The sequence below is a fragment of the Melanotaenia boesemani genome, chromosome 4 (genome assembly GCF_017639745.1).
Source record: "Melanotaenia boesemani isolate fMelBoe1 chromosome 4, fMelBoe1.pri, whole genome shotgun sequence".
Lineage (NCBI taxonomy): Eukaryota > Metazoa > Chordata > Actinopteri > Atheriniformes > Melanotaeniidae > Melanotaenia > Melanotaenia boesemani.
In genome coordinates, this window is record NC_055685.1 from 14,319,443 (window position 1) to 14,339,260 (window position 19,818).

Sequence of the window (19,818 nt, forward strand, 5' to 3'; positions counted from 1 at the left end):
TGTTGGCATCACATCTGTTTGTTTAGTTACTTAGCAATAATAACAATATATCGTTTCTATATTAAAATGTTTTGTCTAATATTTCTTTCGTTACGTTTTATGGTATAAAATACAATTATGTAGTCAGTCTGTGCTTTGTTGTCATCCCCTCTACGGTAATAAGCGGCATCCAGCTTCAATAATGTGGTGAAGCTCAGAAATCCTACATGGGTTCACTGTTCATTTAAGGGATCACGCATGCGTCAACGATGGAGTCTGTCCTGATTTGACAAGCCCAGAATCTACCACACAGCCCACTATGTTGCAAGGCTTTCCGTTACTAGCGCACCATCGCCTGCACCTGCCTACTCTGTTGTTGCAGCCGGAGCGCTGGGAGGGGTCATTATTTCGCAGGGACCGTGGGAGGAGGAGGCATTTCCGACACACCGACAGAAACGTGTAGCCTCAGATTCAGCACCACAAGATTAAGGAGAGCGTCCAGATTGAGTCGATTATCACTCTTCGTGGGTTAACTGAACAGGAGGACACCATTTTTTGGGAGTACTGACTGAGACAAGGCGCTGCTCACAGTTTGTGGACCTGCAAGAGGCGTCTCTTCCAACATTTAAAAGGTGTGTAGTTAGTTGGATGCCGGGGCTTGTGAGATTTTTTTTTTTTTTTTTTTTGCTAGCAGCTTGTAGCATTACACTTACTGCCCCGCCTGACCCATCGTACTGCTAACATTAGCTTATAGGCGAGGTCCGGGTTTCCATTCATCACAGTGCTGCTGCTCACGAGCTTGCTTGCTAAAGTCCCTGTTCGCAATACTTAACAATTCACAATTCCACAACAGGCTCCCGTGGTTTTTATGTCCTAAGTAAGACTACTCCCGTTAGCTAAAATCTCTGTCGCCCACTTTGCTAACGTTATCTAAACGGTACTCCGAGCACTGCTATCCAGTAAGCCGAGTGCTGAAAGCCTGCTTCGACCGCTTCACGGGCTGATACAAGCCATGCTGCTAGGCTACTGGGATGGCTAAGCTAACAAACACGGACCACTTTTGCTAGTAAATTAACGGCCACACATCTGCATGAAGGGGCTGTTTAATTATTCAGCCGCTGATTTCTAAACACAGTTTCACCACTGACGTAATGATGGCATAGCGTCCTCCTCTTGTGTATTTGCAGCACAGTTTAATTTCTTTGTCTAGTAATAGTGTCTCTTTGTCTAACTATCATTAGCGCTTACTCTCAGAGATAATCACTCGTTTTCAACGGTCGTTGACCCACAAGTCATTCCAATCTGTCGCAGGTGATTTTGATTCAGTGATTACGCCGTCCCGCTTCACTCGAGGAAGTGAAGTCGCAAACTGATGTTACATGCCTCACCCTGAAAGTGCAGCCTTACTTCATACTGAAGACTTTGGGAGCTTTTTAAGAGCAGGGAACAAACCAATTAAGTAACCTAGCCAAAAAAAAAGAAAAAGAAGAAACCTCAACCATACCAGTTTTATTATTATGATTATTTATTTATAGAGCAAAAGCCGTTTCACCTATGATAAAAAAAAAAATTGCTTGGTAATTTGCTTGTAGTAAAATGCCAGTATTTGTGTGTTGTGGTGAGCTATTTTATTATATTTTTCCTATATAGATGCATTGTTTAGTGCATTCAGCAGCTGTGCTCAGCACAGCTTTGAGACTGACTGTGGTTCGCCACATTCTCTTCCTGTAACTGGAGAGTCAGGATCCTACAAGCCTGTAGAGGTCACATAGAGGCTGAATTTAGAATGTGTGGTTTTGATTGGCATGGAAGTATGTTCACACTTGCTGTCCAGGGTCTCTTTGGGTTCTGCTGTCTCCTTCACATGTTTACACTTTTACTTTGCAACATATCACAAATAAAATAAAATAAAAAAGCTAGTTTATTTGAAAGAAATACACTTTAAGTAGCAACTCAACTGACTGATTACAGTCAGATTTCCAGAGCAAAGGGAATATCTTTTTGTTCTCTTTTTTTCCCCCAGCTAGTCTAAAGCTGCTTTCAGACACTGCTTTCCATTTAATATGGTAGCAACTGAACTTGCCGGTGTTGTGTGTGAATTGCCCATGTGGTGCTTTTCAGTCAGACAAGGATAGACAATGTAACACATACGTATCACTTTCAGAATGACACAAATGTAAACTGCTGCAGTCAAATTAACAGCAGCAGTGGGTTAATTTGATGTATGAGCTGTTGTTTAGAGGAATACAAGTGTTTTGGTTGGTTAATATAAACAAACAAACATTACCTAAACATATTTTTTATTGTTAATTGTATCATTTGAGTTCAAAGATAGAAAAGTGTTTGTGCCACAACTCAAGCCTCTTGACCATATCTTGAATTGCTTATGTATACTATTGATATTTATTTATTTATTTATATGGTGAAATGACTTGTTATAAGAACTTTATCACTAGAAAGGCTTACAACAGTTGTATGGCTCATCCACTCATCTTCTTACAAATAGCAGAGACTTTGTGGAAAAGCTTTCCTGACACCCAGTTTACACAAGGTGCGTGTGCGCCGCGTTCCGATGTGCTACGGTTTCCCGGCCTCCATGGCAGGCCAATCCACACCGGGAGCGTGTCACGTCCGGAGTGCCTGCGAGTGCAGTCCGCCTAGCCGGATCCGAGAGATCACGAAATCAAAGGAGAATTGGAGAATCTTGTGGTTCTCCACTTCCGGGATAAACATCTTGTTGTCCATGGTAAAAAAAAACAAAAAAAAAAAAAACACAGCGACACTGACGCTGTTTAAATGATTCCGCGAATACAAATCTGCACAGGGGCTGACACACTGCTCCCGTTGGTTTCCTGTTGGCCCAATTTGAACTGCTGAGTATGACGCGTTCTGGATGCGTGCTCCGTCAAAAATGGACTCAGTGCATATGTTTGGCATAGAGCCGCAACAAGGTGCTTCTGTGACGCTTTCAACATGCACTGCCGCACACCCTGTATGACCCAAACCATTGACTAACCCCTGATTTCCACCGGGTGCGTGTGCACACATAACGGCTGCGCCGCGACCTCCACTGCTATTCGTGGTTGTTTTAGTCAGTGGTTTGGTTTCCACAGGGTGCGCCGCAGCGTGTATCAGAAGTGCCTTGTCGTGCTAAATTTACGCGCCACATCTATTTTTGGCAGAGCAATCACCTCAATGCGTCAAATTTCACAGTTCAGATAGGGGCAGACAGGAAGTCAGACACGGGAGCAGTGTAAAATCTTCCGGTATTTCATTAAACAAAAGCCCACATGCGGATGTGCGCTGCTGAACCATGTAAAGATTACGTGTTTAACCTGTTGGGGGGTCTCTGTGTTTTGTTTTTGTTTTTTTTTCATCATGGATGACGAGACAATTATTCTGGAAGAGGAGAATCACAACATTCTCAGTCGTAATGTGGCGCACACACTCCCGGTGGAAATTGGGAGATAGCTGAAGTAAACCTGATGTTTTTCTTAAAGCTGATAACAGCTATGCTGTTGCTGCAGTGCATGTAAACGTTTAATACTGTGTCACTTTTACAATCATGTCTAAATGAAGCATCCGAAACGCTGATGATCAATGATCAATGGCAGTGTCAGCAATCAGTGCACATTAAGTTTGTAAAACTGAACTTTCCATATGTGTGAACTAAAGCTAAGAACCACTCAGAATGAGGTCAGAAGAGAAAAATGTCTCGCCTCAGAAACAAGTCGTATTTACATAATTTAAGTATATTTTGTAATGAATAGTTGTTTACACCTTTTCAACTGCAGAATGTCCTGCAGCAACACTCTGTGGTGCATTCAGAAACAGCCTGGTTTTCAATACTGGCAGTAAGGATGTTGTTAACATGGACCCTGTCTGACGTGACACAAACATTCTCAATGTAGGGCTTGCACAGGTGTTATGAAATTTATTTTACGTTTGAGTGGTTTTAAATGATTATGAAGTTTCTTTTCCCTATTGGCTTTAATTTTGCTTTTAAAAAAAACATCTGATTTTCCTCGGCAGAGAACATGTAAACCACTGTCTACTGCAGGAAGGATTAAAGCAACTCATGAGTGCAACACAGAACTCCACTGAAAACAACAAACAGCTTTTTAATATATCTCTTAAAAACAAATTGCAGTACTGGCTATTTTTTGGCATCAACTCTTCCTCTGCTTTCAACAAGACATTTTGCGTCCTTTGTCATGCTTTGACTTGGCTTTACAGAGAAAGCAAACAGGGTTCTAGTCATTTTGTGTAGCAAGGGGTATTTAAAGTATAAAAAATGTCTTACTAAAAACTGACTAGAGGCAGACATGGTGAGAGCTGTGATTTCAAGCTGCCAAGAATGGACAGACTCTCTTCTGCCCTATGGGAAATAACTGCATATGTTTATCACTATCTAACCATCTGGCAAAGACCATAGTGTTTATTTGTTTGACTGCTATAATTTTTGTTGTAATTTTACTGTAGATCACATCCAAGTTTTGGATTTTTTAAATTTCTTTTTATCTCTACCTTTTAAACTGTAAACAAAGTGTACAAAGTTTGCTTGAGTGTTAGATAAAAATAAACAAATTTTTTTAAACAAAGATAAAGTCAAAAATACTTTTTCTTGATAGCAGAAAAATAATTTCTTAGATAAATGTTAGCTAGTATGCTGCTCATTACTCAAGATAATGTCATATTGCTGGGTTTGACAGTCACCCGTATGTGATCATACTGTCTGTCAGTGTGTGCCATGTAGAGTAGAAAATAATTATTATTGCTGTCTTACTATATAGTTATTACTGCTTCTGTCACTTGGAATAAGGAAGAGCCATAATTTGAGTAAGACTAAGCAGTGAATGGCAGCAAGGAGTGCTTTGTAATCCTTGTTTCCTTGGAGAGGAAGCTATATTGACCGACTACCATGGAACCCCTGTTGTTGTTATGCCAGTGCACAGCTTTAAGGTAGCCATGGTTCCCCCAATAGGCATTACAAGACTGCTTCTCCTCCTTTTTCACTCAAGCTCATGCAGTTAATCTTTTTTATTTTTATTTTTTTATTTTTTATTTTTTAGATATGAGGCGATAGATGGAACTATCACTTGGTACTACAAGCTTTGTATGACGGGACGAGTCTCAAATAATAGGAATGCTGGTTGAACCTTGACCTGTAGGGCTTTCTCACAAGCTTCAATGTCTACTACTTGCTTTGAACCTTTGTTACCCCTTTTATATTTCAGCATGCTGCAGTGGGAAACTGCACAGATATGACAGCAGGCATTTAAGTGTTTGGTTAAGCATGCACGTCCTCTTTACTTGTAACATGTTTTGTTATGGCATCATTGGTCAGCCAACTTAACATTATGTCACATGAAACTTATGCTACATTAGCTTGATTAATTTACTGTTTAAAGTTCCACACTTTTGTTAAAAATGCTCAGAAAAAGTAGTTCAGTGCCAGAAGAATAAGTGATGTCTTTAATTTGCTTTCATTTCAAAGAACACAACTACACCCACAAAGCATAAAAAAAGGAAGATTTCAATTATGTTGTTCGAGTTCGGGTGTTTTATTTATAGCCCTGTCTTTATTACCAAAAAAAAAAAATCTATTTACCCACAAATTATAAGTCTGTGGGTGGATGTGGTTGAATATTATTTTACCTAGAAACTGTTTCAAGTATGGGAAGTCACTAGAAGTCTTTTTTTTTTCAGCAAGCTAATGAAATTTAAATGAATGAAAGTGCTAAATGTGTGCATTTCTTTGTCTCCAAAGTTTGACTTTGGGATAAAATGTCTAATGAAATGTTAATACCTTATGCAGCTTGGATCTTAAATTCAGGCTGCAGCTAAATCTTTAAAAGCACTTCAGTATTGTAGGATCTCTGCATTTTTATCCCGATGGAAGCCGCAAATAGATCTGCTTTTGTTTAGTGTAAGTTGGCATCAAAGTGATGATGTGAAGTTGGTTTAGCCTTTATACTGTGCTAACCGGCCATGTTATGTGCTTTACTGTTTACTGTACTCACAGCTTGGTATTCTTTTCTTTTTGTCAATCTATTTGGCAAATTGGCAAAGGCTTGTCCGACTTTTTGCTGTAGCCTGTTTCTAGACAAAGGTGGTCAGTTTCTTGTGATATTGAAAGTGTAGAAAACAAACTTTTGGGTGGCAAATTAGGATTAACAGATTTTGCTAATACATTTTGCTACACTTCAGCTATTTTTAAACTTGTTTAATTGATGTGAATTCATATGACAAATCTGTGAAACAGTGGAATCCGTGGTCAGCTCTTTCTGCACAACCAGTCACAACAAGATATGAAATCCATCATCTGTTACATGTTTGAGTCTCTTTCCAAGGCAAACAAATGGTGTGTTTTCTGTTGCCTTTTGTTGTTTTCTTTCTTTTTTTTTTAACATTACAAAGGATCACATAACTTGCTTTGCCAAGTTTGACATACTAGTTATCAGGTAGAATCAGAATAACTATAATAGAAATAATAACATTCATGTCTTGCACATTAAAACAGACGTTAACATCATGGCTGAACTTTGACAGTCAGCATAAAAGTTCTGCATTGGAAGTTAAGACGGCGGCTCCAGATTTGTTTCAGTGCACAAGTTAATGGTATGCATGGCAGTCTCCACAACAGAGTGACATGAAGCTCGAAGTGGGCTGCGCTTAGTGTAAGATTATTAGAGTCTGAGCTCCCAGATCAACAACCCACAGGTAAAGAGGTACGAGACAAACTTACAAACACTGTTTGACTATTAAACTGTAACCTTTCCATTGTACAGTGGTTAATATGCTGGATGTTTTCTTATTAGGCATTTATTATATGTTAATGGATAGATAACTTTATGTATCCCCTTGGGTTCATGGAACGTGTTGGCTCTTTAAACATGCTGTACTTAATTTGACAGTGGACACCCTGATCAACTGTTAATGAGTTGTTGGTAGTCTTTAAAATCATCAAAATATGGAAACTTAAGAGCTCTGTTTACAAAATAAAAATAGTTTTTTTAATAGAAGCTTTAATTAAGGGATGAAATTACTTGCAATAATAGTTTAGTGGTATCTGGTGAAACTTAAAGGGAGAGAGGGCAGACAGTTCATATCTCCCAGGAAATAAGTATGTTCTGTTAGCAGAGAGCGCCTTTTTACTTTGAGATGTTGTTACTAGGAGTGTTAATGCCAAGCTGCTGCCAAGAATTTCACAACAGTTTTAATGAATCTCCCCAAGTCTCCCACAGACGTCACAACCTCTGTGAGAATAGGTTATTGATTTTAAAAATATTTAATTAATATTTTTTTGTAAACTTTATGGCCCTGTTAGTTGGAGTTCATGAAATCATAACAGATAAACTTTGTCACCATTTAGGGGGTTCCCTGTTGAAAAAGCAAACAAAAAAACCTGTAAAGTTACATTATGACACTGACTTTATGACAGCATGAGAGAACAGTCAAGCTAGGACGAATGCATATAAAGGGGCATTGCATATTTCTGGAGTGTTAAACACGGCACAACGCTGAACTTGATGCTTGAGAATAAGGCTTGAGAGTCATAATCTAAGTCATAATACAGTATATGACACAAAGTGGTGTTGCATTTTACATTGCTAGACAAGAACAACATAGACATATAGAGCACAGTTTCCTTTTCTGTTGGGCTGTATCTCAGTGCTCCTTCAGCCTCAATGGCAGCATAGGGCGAACAACTATTATTCTTAAACAATTCCGGATTCTGCATCTCATCTAGAGCTCTATAATTGTCTGATACTTAATTAGGTCTGACGAATATGGAAAACAAATCTAACTGCGATTTATTTTGTTTTACAGATAATTTATTGCAATGTGCAACTAAATCTTTTAAATTCCAGATTCCGTTCAGTGTTCAAGCAGAGATGTAGTTTTTACAAGAGGTGGAGCATTACCACGTGAGATGAAATCAAGCTGAGTTTGCCTTCACCTTGTCTTATTAAGGCATCACTAGTTTCCTGAATCGATTCAATTAGATTCACAACAGCATATTTCGATTTGATATGGATTCATTTACAGATAATTGTGTAACACCACCTATTTTTCTTGAATATCAAATACATTCTCATAACTATTTTTATAAAACAGAGTGCATTTACTTGACAATCAGAATCAGTCATATAGGAGTAATCAGATAATCTAATATGACACATCTACATGCATGTCTAAAATACCATGACAATACAGTGTTGAATAAGATCTGAACCCAAAAAATGTGGATGAGTGTGTCTCTGAATATTTCTCAAAATATAGTGCAGTACTAGGGATGTCACGATTACAGATTGTCTTGGTATGGTTATTGTTAAATTTATGATTATTACTCTTATGTTTCCCAACATTATAAATATGTGAAATCACACTCCTTATGTGTCTTCATGTGTTTATTTAGGGCTGTCAAAATGAATGTGCAAAGAGATTAATCTGTAGAATTAAAGCATTTTCTTTTTCTTTCCAATCAACAAAGTTATTACTCATGTCATATTAAAAATCTGATTTTGGACATGTAGATTCCTTGTTCCAGCGTTTAACCGAATCCACCAAAAACCACTTTATCCTCCCTGTTTATGAAGATACTGACAGTTTTCATGCTTTGCATTTAGAGGATGGCCGCAGGATAACCCATTTGATATATTAAATAACTTTATTTTAGTTCCGTCAGCAAGTTGAGCTGATCTACTGTTACGGTTCAGACATGAGTTTTTTTTTTATGTAAAGTGACAATATTGAGGAATCTTTGCATTTAATTAATCGTGGTGAGTAATTGTGAAATTAAATAATCAGGGTATCCCTACACAGTCCTGTAGGTTATATTTTAGTGTAGTTCAAGTAAGATGTTATTGGACTGTCAATGAGCTAAATTAACTAATGAGTCACAGTGAGCTTTGAAGTCATCAGTCATACAATTTACAGCCAGTTACTCCAACAACTTATTCTTTACTGTTTAATTTGTAAAAGGGCTAAGTATGAAAAGTGAGAGCATTGCTGATAGCTCATGTCCTCCCACAACACTGGTACTGAACAATATTGAGACTTTAAGATTAAATGCTAGAAGATATACAGAAAACATTCCCTTATGCTAAAGTAATTTTTGATACTGCTACCTTGGTCTGGTCTGAGTATGCTGATTCATAATTATGATCCATTGTTCAGAATGAGTTTAATGATCCAGGTTTCCAACTAATGAAATTATCTGTAGAATAAATGGGAATTCAGAAGCTGGTCAGGAAAACTGGTCAAGACCATAGTTAATCACCTAGTCTGTGTCTGCTTCAGCAGTGTGGTGATAAATTTTACTTCTTATAGAATTTGTATAAGTAGCATATAGGCATTTATAAAAGGAAGCTAACAATGATGTTTGTTGAACTGTTAGTAATTCAGGGTCATCTTCACTTGCACTGTCATTGTATTTCCAGCCACATGAGATCATGTCAACACGCTCCTGGCACTGGAAAGTTCTTGCACCGCTTTTGTGCCCATTTTCTTTTGTGTTACCTTTTTTTTTTTGATATCATCAAAAACAGGCCTGTCTGGAGAGTCTTGCTAGAGGGCATTTATCTCTGTCTCTCATCTCACTTGTTCTGTGCCTCAGAGGCCTCGCTTCTCTCTCAGCAGACTCTTCATTCCACCCCCACCACAGGCTACATCTGGGACCAGTATGGGCCCCAAGTATTGACCAGCTCCTCCCCCACACTGTGTGTGCTCTGTCTGGGTGAATTAACTTTTCTATTGTTTGGTGACTGCTGGTGTTCCCTTTTTTTCTTTTAGAAAATATACATGCTGACTGGGGTAAATCAGGATTAGACATCCGTTGCTTGGTCGAGATTCTTGTAATGGTTGGCTAGGGACATCTTTTCTTTTTTTTTTCTTCTTCAAAAGTTAACTTTGAATGAACCTCAGCCCTAGTCGATATGAAACAGATTTTTTTTTCATTAAATAAATAAACCAAAAACTGGAGTGTTAAAGCCTTAAATTATGGCAACTGCTTAATAATTTCCATTGAAATGGCAGTGCGCAGCTTTCAGTTACATCCTAATTTTTCATGAATTATCTGATATGTTTAACTCTGGTTTTGCTGTTTTGTCACAGACCACTTAAACAATTTATCCTTTCAGAAGAACAAGAAATAGAAGCAGTTTCCACAGAAACCAGTGAATTGACAGGGAACTGGTAAATAACATGACTATATTTTGGTTTTATGGGTGAGGTTCTTTTTAACAACATAGTAACACAAAACCCATGTCAGCTGTAGGATTATAAACATTTATTTACATTTGACCTATTTATTGTAGTCCACCGTCATGGATTAATCCCAGGCACTAAACCAAAACTGTCATGTAATTATGCCATGTACCCACTAAAAACAGCCAAACCTTGGAGCAGAATTGTGTACTTTTTTTCTTAACAAGTCGCCACATAAAATTCTGCGTATCTTAAAGTAGGCTGTAATGAATAACATTTGTAAGTCTGTGACCTTACATGTGTTTGCTCTAGTCGGGTTTTAGTGGTATGATAGATGAGTAAGCCAGTTTTCTCTTCTTGAATCCTTTTGTGGCAGATGGATGAAGAAAATCTTGTAAAACAAGTAAACTGATTTTATGAGTAAATCCCAGTTAGATAAGATTGTTTTTCTTTTGTGACCCTTTTCTCTGAGTTGCAGTAAAAATGAGGGTCAGCCTTTAAAGAGATGCCCAGCTGGAAGTAAGAAATTAATTCAGAACATCATTTGAGTTTATCAAAGTAATTAGTTGGGAAGTACTCAAGTATTCACCACCTGTTTATTTAATTGTTTTCTCTTCATGTTTATTATGATGATAGTCGAGTATCTCCCAGAATCAGTGAGACAGGCTGAATTCAGCCAAAGCACTTGTGGACAGAAATTAATATTAAGTACTGTACTAAGAAGGTGGGCAAGATCCATTAGATGGATATGGGTAGGATTTCTTAGAAGCGCAATTAAATTTCAAATAGTTTAACAATTTCCTGCCAGTCTGAAAAAAAATTCAGATGTGATGTAGCTTTGGAGTGTGTGCATTTGTATATAAAAAATAGATTTTCCACGCACTTGAAATTCCTAAGAGAACACAACTGCCTTTAATAATTTCATAGCTCAAGCTATACTAAAATCAGTCTACTTTGGCCTCTCTCAGAATTTGGCTCTGGAGCACAGCGAGATGACAGGCTGAGCTTTGACATCTGCTTTTAGAGATACCCTGGCTGTTGCATGCAAGTATGTGTATTTAACTCTGCTCTGAATCTGGGTCAGTGGAGTGTTAGCACATTAACTTTCCCCTTAATGACAAGTGATGTGGATTGTAGTAACAAAGGTAGCTTTATTTAGTCAAAATAACCATTATCTCATAACCATTTTATGCAAGTAAAACTTTTTAAATATTTAAATCTTTGATAAATATACATGTGCTTGAAAAACTACACAGCTAAAAATATAGAGAATGTAGGGAATAACAAAAAATATTTTTTTCAGATTTTCAGCTGGTTGACATGTTTTCCAACGCGCGCTGATGGAAGTGTGATCACATTCTTGCTCGTGCACGTGTCTGTGTGTAACATCAGGGTGGAAATTCGTCGGGGACGGAGAGCTGCTATGACATGCCGTCATACAAATCACATAAATAACAGACTGTTTAGTTTTTTGATAAAAGGATGAAGTGTAAACTTATTCTAGAGGAAATGTGACTTTAAATGTGTTCTGTTGTGACTTGGTGCTCTTTAGAAAACCAGATCAAAATAAATTAACGTGACGTCATAGTGGGGTTGTTGGCAGGTGTCTGGTGACGTTACTTCCTGTTCTTTGCAAAATATTCAGTGTTTGTTAAACATCATGTGCATATGATCCTAGCATTGCTAACGTGAGAGGTAATAGCTACTAAATAGTTTACAGGTTAATGTAAGCCAAAGGTGAATAAAAAATTTGAATTTGGCATTATTTCAGCGAATCAGAGAAGCTGATTTTGGACAGGAAACTAGGGCTGGGTGATATGGCCTAAAACTGCTATTTTATATATTATATTATTTTTGGGGTTTATCCTGATACATGATATACATCCTGATGTTTTAAAATCTCCTCTGAAACACTATAAATATTGAATTCAACGTTATTATGCATAAAAAGACACCAGTGTGCTTTAAGTAAGCTCACTGAAATGAATCTTTTTTGTAATTTTTACCTTTCAACAAACTTTTTATTTTAAACCTGTACTCAAACATTTTATAAAAACCATTGTTTTTCATTGTATTAAAGGGGAGCTCCAACCTCCACCAACCCTAGAAAATCAAGTTTATTTTATTTTCTATAAATATTCAATATCTGATCATTTTTTTTCATTTAATTATTTTATATTAAAATATTATCTCATTGTATTATTTAGGTTATTTTAATTCTGCACCAGATCACAACAGGAGTAATCCCCTTTCCTCTAGAATGGCTTTATATTTTATTATAAAAACTAAACTACTAAAACTAAAGCTCGAGTGAATCTGTATTCGAGTATATCTATATCGCCCAGCCCTACAGGCAACCTTTCAATTGTACATGCTGAGATCTCGCCAAGCATTGGTAAGTCACGCAAGAGTAGGGTCACTGTTGTCACCGGAAAAGACACATGTAAAACAAATCGACCTATGAGTTTTATGAATCAATATAGGATTAATTAAATTATCGATGAACTGATTTATTAAACCCAGCTCTATTAGAATAATCTCTCTGACTAGCTCAATCTCTTGGACTTATTATACATTCTGTCCACATTTTCACTCAATTATTAGTGAAGTAACTTTCCTTACCAACACTAATTTCCTGAAAGAAACTGTCATTTTTTGTATAGAAGTATAAGCTACTGAAGTTGCAACTTTTATCTCCCATGAATTTTTACATAAATGAAACAAATAGGACAAACAGTGCTTATTAAAACTTAAGCAATTGTCCCGTCTCGTCTATTTGTCTGGGAAATGTCTTCTTATTCTGCCTCTTAGACTACTAGATAAAATGTGCAATTTATTACGGTCCTACAATCAAATCAAATGGTATTTATATAGCACTTTGTATACCAAAGAGCAGCACAAAAGGCTTATCACTGTCAATGCAATAATAACATATCAAAATAAAATACTGCAGCTTGCCAACAATTGTGAAATTGAATATGAAAACAATTTTGTAACTGTCTTGATAGACTCAGTCTTTCCAGGGTGTTTGTCCCAGCAAGTTAACCCCAAAAAGTCAAAGCACCCAACAGCTATATTTCATGCTCTGTAAAGGTCTTCTTTAGCATGCTAAATGTTAAATTTCATGTCATTACAATTAAAAAGAAACCGAACAAGCATGGTCTGTTTGGAAGGTTTGCGAGGAGAAAATCCCTCCTCTCCAAAGGGTGAGTTTAGATTTGCACTGTTTGCATCTACATGAGTCACAGGACATTGTGAGTCCAATGTTCTTTGGACAAACAAGACTAAGGTAGAGATATCTGGTCATCATGCTTAACCCCATGTGGTGAAAAACAAACGGAGCTCTTCGGTACAAACACTTGTCACCAGCTGACAAAAAATGATGGTGGAGAGATTATGATTTGGGCTTCCTTTGTAGTCACAGCACCTGGAAAGTATTCTCAAGTCGGGTCTTACAACAGAACCACGATCCAGAGCACAGAAACAATAATACAGAAGAATGGCAGTCACACAATCTAATTGAAATGCTGTTGTGGGACCTTAAAAGAGCATAATCAAATGCCTTGAAACTTTAATGAAGTGCAGTAACTCTGTAAAGAAGAGTGGGCCAAAATCTCTCCACAGCAAGAGACTAACAGACTGATAATGTCATAGAAAAAAACTAGAAGCACTCAGAGGACAGGCCTCTGCTAAGCCATTTCCATTTCTTTTCCCAATGATTGTGGGCATTATATTTGAGTTAAAATTTCTAATGGAAAAAATATCTTTATCTTCTCATAGAGAAGAATCCTTTAAAACAGGGATCCCTAACCCTGGTCCTCAAGGCCCACCGTCCTGCAGACTTTCCATGTCTCCCTGCTTCAACATACCTAACTCAAATTAATGGCTCGTTAGCAGACTTGTGCAGAGTTTGTCAGAGACCCATTTAATTTGAAACAGGTGTGTTGCAGCAGGGAGACATCTAACCTGCAGGATAGTGGCCTTGAGGACCAGGGTTAGGGATCACTGTGTTAAGTAATTCCTGGATCCAGATCACCCCCAAAATCTAACCACTTGTTTTATTCATCAAGATTTCCTGAAAATTTAATCCAAATGCGTCCAAAACCTTTTCAATCAGATAGACAGACCAACACCGCAGAAAACAGCCTTGGTGGAGGTAATAATTCCTTTAAGTAGTTGATGCAAAATGTATTTTATATGCTATTGAATCTTGGGGTGTATATAGTTTTCATATTCTGTTTCCGGATTTTGATGTAATTCTAGTAAAATGAGACAATTATTTAAATTATAGTACTTGCCTAATCATAAAACTTGGCAAAGACCAAATTATTTTATTTTAAATCTTTTTAAAGTTTATTCAGGAAATCTTAAAATGGGAAGCAGTCTAACTGCACGAAGATTTGTGTTTAAACAAATACCTCTAACTCTTAAATTAGTTGTTTTATGGTTATGCCAACAACCTCTTTCACGATTGATTCAGTTTATTTGAGCATAATGCAATTTTAATGGATAATATAGGAAATCTTGATGAATGACTTAAAATTAGTATAATTATGTGCCAACAATATATTTTTGTGTTTGGCAGCAACTTGAAGCCATGTAGTCAAAGCCAGTATGATATGGTGTGTTATAAATGTACTGCAATGACAGAGGATAAAAATAAATAAAAAAATAAAAGCTACCTTTGTTAACAGCTAAATTAAAGGCTCTGTGTTTGGTGCCATTTGATTGTCAAGACCTAACATTGACCTATTCTTTATTTTTTCTTTATTTGTACAAACCTATATATTGGGAGCTGCCTAACTGTGTGTGCAGGATGCAAGGCTCCACAGCCACATGCCTTATGTTTAGCATTTCCAGCTCAGCTGCCACACAAACTTTTACATTGTTGTAGTAGGCATTTTTTTTTTTGTTTACATGCGTGCTTTTCATATATGCTCACTAATGTTACTCCGATAAGGACACAGCAGTTTGCTGTCCTTTTGAATTACACTTGTAAGTGTAGTGAAATAGCAAGATGAGTAGTAGTAAGGTTCAGACTGTATGATGTAGTAGGGCTACTCAGTTATGGCAAGAAATCAGAATCGTGATTACTTTTTGTCAACTTTTAGATCAAAAATATTTACTAATTTTGCCAAAGTAGGATATTCGCCAGGACCGGCTGTTTTTTTTTCTCTTCTTTTTTAAATTTACTCTTTTTTTTTAGAACTCTGTCTCTCTGTCTTCATATATCTATATACGTATCCATCAGTATGTGGCAGTAAAACATGAACATTTTTAACTTTTCCAGTCTATGTCAGCAATATAGATATCTGACTGTAAACCAGGGTGTGGTCAGCCAACGGCAGCTTTGTTCATTTTCAGCCTGGGTGCAGAGCAGATGTTCATCTCTGCTCTGCACACAGACCATAGGTATCCCTGCCGTGAAAAAGACTGTGCTTTTCATGGCAGTGGTACTTATTTCTGCACACCACTAGGCCTCCTGGGACTGTTTTGGGACGGGGGAAGGGCCTACGGCAGACTCGTTAAGAAGAGTAAGAATGATGTGTGCTTTCCCGTCGGTCTCTAAGCCTCCAGTGTTACCTGAAAAAATCACTAGATTTGTTGTCATTCACTTATTTGCAACAGAGTCATTTCGTTTCTGTATTTGTGCTGACATATGGGGAATCAAAAATAAATAAACTTGACTTGAATACTTGTCAAATATAGCATCAAAATCGCTATGTTGGCAATGGAAGAGGGCCTACTTTCACTACTTTCTCTACATATTCGCCTTTGTAAGCGGCAGAAATGCGCATGTCATTTTGAAGGTGTGACAACATAGAGCGTAATATGGCGAAATTATTTTAATAATTTGTCAGTGACTTTTTTTTGTAAGTTTGGAGACTTAATCAAAATTCAATATATTGCACAGCCCTATGATGCAGAAATGGAATGTAAGTAGATGAACGTTTTCATATGGACATTGGACCAAATAATTTCAACTTCTTGTGATCATTTCCTTTGAATTCAGAGTGTAAGGATGCTTCCTCTGTATCCATCCAGTGCATAACCTTTCTTGTCTGATCAGTCAGCTGTGCAGACATGCACAAGGTTTTGCCTCCACTCTCTGTTTTTGTTGAAGTTTATCTGCTTTGGTGTAGTCACGTTTGAATTGAGGCCAATTCAGGATACATTTCTGATTACATGGTGAGTCATCACCCTTTTTACTGTTTTGAAGGAAATAGCTGGTTCTTTGTGAAAATAAAGACACTTTTCCTGTATATTTGCAGCAGATTACACAAAATATTGACTAAATTAGTTTCCATGCTTTCATACTTCCCTTTACGAAAGGGCCATGACTTCTAGCAGGTGCAGAAGCTAAACACAGAACAATAGAAAGAGACTGTTCGCACACTCACACACACACATACATATCTCATGAGACCAAAATGAAGATCAAAATTTATCTTAAAATGGGAGCAACTTATGTTTCACACAAACCACTCCCCATCTCTCATGCACTATTGTCTCCGTCCTCCATCCACCCTGTCCTCTTCTTTTTGCTATCTTCTTCTATCTGTACTTCCTGTCTCTGGCCTGTCTCTTCTGCCACAGGGCATCACAAATATCTTTTTGCAATGTTTTCTACACCTTCCCTAGTTTCTCTTTATGTCTGAATTAATTTTAGATTTAAACCAACGAAATGTTCTCTATCACATACACAAGTAAAAAGGAAATGTAATTTTCTCAGTAATGGACACATCTACTATAGTGAGGCTGTATTTATGCTGTTTTCTTTAATGATAAATGGAGTCTATAGATGCCTCTGGAATAAGTAAACATCTCTCTGTGGTCAGTTGCTACACTGGGTAGAATGGGACCAGTCAGTTTGTTTTAAACAACACAGGGAGAAACACCTCAGCATCTATTTATCCCTAGAATTATGTAGTTATTCATGAGTCAAAACAAATGAGCTATGGCTGGTATTTTCCATCTTATCAAGTCATTTTTATGAAGTCATCAGTCATTCTTTTAAAAGGTCAGTAGCTGTTTCATTCCAAGTAATGAATAGTTTAATTACACCTGGTCTAAGTGATGATTTGGTCTGCAGGCAATCTTACCGGACAGAATCTAGGCCTGTGGCATTGAGGTGAGGTGATCTCGGGGACATATTACTCCAAGGAATACCGTCAGCTATTTCTTGTAACGTTAATTACTTATTTTACTACTTATTATATAGCAATATTTAAACAAACATGTCCAACAGCTCCACATTTTCTCCCTGTGATAACACCTGACAGTACCTGCCTGGAACGCCAAAGGACTTAAGCCTGGTACAAGCATAACGCTTTTTGGGCTGTTTTTCCCTGTACAAGTATCATTTGGTCTGTGGTGTGTTACGAGCTGATTTGTCCCAATAATCCGGTCCGAAACGGGTCGTAGCCGACAACTGCAAATATTTAACATGTTCAATATTTCAGAGCTGATTTCTGAGGAACGGCAACGACTCGTGCATTCTGATTGCGTGGATGGTGACGTGGTACAGAATGTAGCCAATCAGAGAGCTAGCTGGCTGTTAACAGTAGTTCCAAGACCACCATCATTTCCTCGTCCTACTTATCCTCTTCCATGCTGTGTGTTGTGTTTTCCGATCGTTACTATGTTTCTTCTTCTTCGTTTTTTGCCGGTTGTTCCTATGGTTCATATTTCTACGTTTCAACCTTTGTCCGACTTGGAGGACTAGATTGTGACTGTGTGGATTGTGATGTGGAACGGAATATAGCCAATCAGAGAGCGAGCTGACTAGTAGTCACAAGATCTCCATCATTACTTCATTATATATGTCCTCTGCCATGCTGGGTGTTGTGTTTTTCGGTTGTTGCTATGTTTCTTTTTCCTCGTTTTTGTTGGATCAAGTTTGATCACACAAGATTTCTGGCTCGGAGGACTAGATTCTAGATCGGCTGCGGGACAGAATTCTTATGTATGTTTTGTTCTGTGATATTATCAAAGCACACCACACACAGTAAAATCAAAACTGATAAATGCCTGATTTATTTATATTTTATCTTCATCTGTGGTGTCTCTAACAGATAAAAATTCCTTCTCAGATTTAGAAAATCTGTATGTGTGTACCAATCTTAAGGCTACAAACTCCTTGTGCTTTTTAATGTGATGCTTTTTAAGGTTGCTGGTATTAAATTTGGTAGCATTCAGGCCACCTCTGGAAACTTCAGCCCAGCATATTAGACATACTTGGCATGTCGCTGTTTTGCTAGTGGGATTATTTGATGAGTAATAAAGCCAACTGCTAACATAATGCTAATAATAAATGTTAGCACAACCGTGCAGCTGCTTCTCTGCCTACCAACACTTGCCAAGCTTCCTGTGTCTGCGTGTGGTGATGTTGCTGGGGTTAGGTAGGAAAAAAGAATTATGATTCTGTTTCTGTGGTATCAGATGGTGTTTACATTGAAATACGATCACCTTACTTTTAGTAGAATCTGCGATTATTTCCAATGCTAGTATTGTATTGGCCCAACTCATGTTCCTGAAATGAATGTTTTTGTTATTTTTCTTTAAACTGCTGCTAAAGCAGAAGTTTGTAACCAGTTAATGCAGTCTTTGGTTTATTCTATTCTATTCTATTCTACAGTCATTTAGCAGACGATTTTATCCAAAGCGACTCACATTTGAGAGTAAGAACAACACAAGCCTGAATTCAAACAAGATGGGACGTCATAATTAAGTGATAGTCAGACCGCTTTTGAGTCCAGTTGGACCCAGGTGCGGTTTATAAAGCACTAAATCACTAGTTGCACTACCAGCAGTGGACAGCCATGTACAGTGCCCGGGGAGCAGTTGAGGGCCCCTTGCTCGAGGCCCAGAGTGGTTTTAGCTTTGTCACCAGTCCAGGAACTTGAACCTTGGTCTGCCAGACCCAAGTCTGCCTCTCTAACCATTAGGCTTACCACTAAACTTGATAAAATCATAGGCAAAAACCTATGGACCTATAGACTAGGCAGTCTGTATGTACCACTGATGTTTTATGGCATCATAAAGAGGAAATGGCTCTATGCTATTTGATTCTGTAAGATTAATACATTAAGCCAAAAATGTCACATACAAGGCTTGAACAAAACTACCACCAAGACATGTTCATAAAGCAAACATTTAGTTGTGTTAACCTTAGGTCCTAGCTTTAACTTATTTCCCACTCTGCAGTGGTTTTTTAAAAGAAAAAAAAAAAGAAAAGAAAAACCAGCAGAGACACAACATAATAACATTTCATTAAGTTAACGGAGTCTTTATTTTCACTTTTGAAATTCTTAACACTGTGAACAGCATTAAGATTAGAGTTAATGTTGAACTTGGATTTATCTGGTCACTTAATGCCTGATTAGGACTAAATGTAATCAGCTCTGTTTGGATACATTTCTTTGCTGCATCTTATTTCCCAACACAGCTAAAGCTATGGTTGGGTGATAATGTCATAAGATTAAATTTCTCAGCTTGACGTGCTGTGAGTGAGGTCCTTGGTACAGCTGGCTCAACGTGGAATCTGACCTGCAGGCTTCCTCGTTTGCAAATGACTTTGCTTTTCTGTCCACACTTTGGCTTGAAAACAAACTTTAATCAGTCTTT

The 19,818-nt window shown here is 37.6% G+C and overlaps 1 protein-coding gene across 2 annotated transcripts in view; it reads left to right on the plus strand.

The window, feature by feature from the left end:
* The first annotated feature begins 289 nt into the window (after positions 1–289).
* ctnna2 (catenin (cadherin-associated protein), alpha 2) overlaps positions 290–19,818 on the plus strand; it is a 316,827-nt gene continuing 297,298 nt past the window's right edge. Inside the window, exon 1 of one of the 2 annotated variants that reach the window (XM_041982887.1) lies at positions 290–611. The gene's annotated coding sequence lies outside the window, so the exon portion shown is untranslated. The remainder of the gene's footprint in view (positions 612–19,818) is intronic. The other variant, XM_041982885.1, reaches the window with a different exon arrangement.